This window comes from Thermobia domestica, chromosome 14, assembly GCF_964235325.1.
Source record: "Thermobia domestica chromosome 14, izTheDome1.hap1.1, whole genome shotgun sequence".
In the NCBI taxonomy this organism is placed as follows: domain Eukaryota; kingdom Metazoa; phylum Arthropoda; class Insecta; order Zygentoma; family Lepismatidae; genus Thermobia; species Thermobia domestica.
The window spans coordinates 90,193,409-90,195,646 of NC_137467.1; the positions used below are offsets into that span (position 1 = coordinate 90,193,409).

Sequence of the window (2,238 nt, forward strand, 5' to 3'; positions counted from 1 at the left end):
TAACTGCTGACCAGTGTTTAACAAAGCCTGTTGCTTACTAGCACTGAGTACTGAGATATGTGTATGCACCATGTAACAAAAAGTATCCGGACATCCACTCAAAATTGAAGTCGAAGTTTGCTCATGCATCCATCTCATGTAATACGTGGTTAAACCATCCTTTGTGTTTATGCTAACTTTCACTATTGCAGGCATACTTACGATACAGTGGCAAAACATTTCCTGCATGTATATCATTCTTTGCGGAGAGCTCGAAAAGGATAGATATCGATGTAATTCTTTGTTAAACGAGGGCTGGCAATAAAGTAACGAGAATTGTTCGGAAAAACAACTTTACTTATATTTTTAACCAACCACAATGTGATCACCTTCAAAGTTCTCCCCTTGTGCCTACACACACTTATTCCATCGGCGTTTCCATTGTTCGTAGCGTCTCTGGAAGTCATCTTTTGTGATGCCTGCCAAACCTTAAAAATCACACGGGGCGATGTCCGGTGAATAAGAAGGGTGTGGTAGCACTTTGATGCCAAATACTGCCGAACAGACAATGCAGTAGGGCTGGTGCATTATCGTGATCGAGGATCCAGGTGTCAGCAATCTCTAGACGAATACGAAGGATGCGTTTTCGAGAATTTCTATGTAGAAATGTTGATTTATTGTCTGACCTGGAGGTACCCACTCTTTATGGACAATTCAACTGGAGTCAAAAAAACATAAACATGCATTTGACCTTATAATTCGACATGCGGACTTTGTTTGGTCCTGGCGAATCTTTCGAACACTATTGCGCACTTTGACGTTTCGCTTCGGGGTCATATTGAAAATACCAACTTTCAACACCAGTGATAATTCTGTTCAGTAAATCCGGTTAGATTCCACTTGGTCCAACAAATCAGCCGCCACAGTCGTCCGGTCTTCTTTTTGTTGCTGTGTGAGATTTTTGCGACCTAGTTTGCACACACTTTCCGCATTTCCAAATTTTCAGTTAATATCAGACGCATTGTTTCTCGATTCATGTTCAGTTCATTCGCAATCATTTTCAAGGTTAATCGTCTATCCGCTCGTACAAGTTCCCTCACTCTGTCTGTGTTCCCTTCCGTTCGTGTTGTTGTGGGTCGCCCACTGCGGTGTTCATCTTCGATGTTCGTTCTGCCTTCCGCAAACATTTGGTGCCAACGATACACCTGTGTCGTTGATAATACTTCATTTCCAAAGGCCTGCTGAAGCTTCCGGTACGTTACCGCGGCAGTCTCACCAAGTTTCACACAGAAGGAGATTGCGTAGCGCTGCTCAATATTACGTGCTTCCATTGTTGTGACGGGGGTCCAACACACGACCGCACTCTTCAGCCTCTAACTCCACAGTGAATAATATTTCGTGAGCGCCACGTGCTGTGCTAGTGGAGCAGGCCCAAGGTCACACGTTGGCGGCGGTTTCAGTCTGCAGGGTTTCCAGCATCAACTAAAAAAAACAATCTCATTACTTTATTGTCGGACCTCGTATGGTGCGAAGTCGGTTCTGAAAACACCTCAAAAATGTTCAATTTGATTCAAAACAGGACTTTGAGCAGGACAATCCATTGTCAGTATGTTGAAATCACTTCACCTCTGAGTGTTCACTATAGAAGGATATTCCCGGTTCTTATATCACGGGTATGATGCACATACAGTCAAGCATATGTGCCTAATAATTGTTGGTGTCATGTGTAATACCTTATGAGCATTTGTTTGGCCACGGAACTTTTCGCACCTCGTGGCGAACAGTCATGATACTAGCAGTAGGTCCTGATATACGTGGAATTCCTTGTGAGGGTAAAGGATCATTGCTGGTTCTCAGACCTAATTTCCTGAACACTCAACGGTTTCTGGAAATCAGAATATGAGAGCGGTCTGGTCTGGTCATTTATATGGACGTCCTCGTACGTTTGCATTTCACTATGACATAAGGAACATTCGACTTGAGTGTATTTAGGAGGCCTGGCATGCCCGTGGAAAATGAGATTACGTGGCTGTATTGTGGCTTGAGGACGGAGAAGGCAGAATTTCTTTTACTTCTTCACATAACTGACATTTCTCTTCACAGAAACTGAAACTACATTAGCATGTTTCCACTTGGTAGGCAATATACCAAAAACAAAAGAAAGATTGCAGAATTGGCTCAGAAGAATAGGAACTTGACCATGAGAAAAGTAAGGTCCAAAAGAATTATTCTAAGAGAACTTGAGAAGTTCGTAATTTT

At 42.8% G+C, this 2,238-nt stretch overlaps 1 pseudogene; it reads right to left on the reverse strand.

The window, feature by feature from the left end:
* Window positions 1–947: 947 nt before the first annotated feature.
* On the reverse strand, window positions 948–1,310 carry LOC145669917 (protein GVQW3 pseudogene; annotated as a pseudogene).
* Window positions 1,311–2,238: the final 928 nt, after the last annotated feature.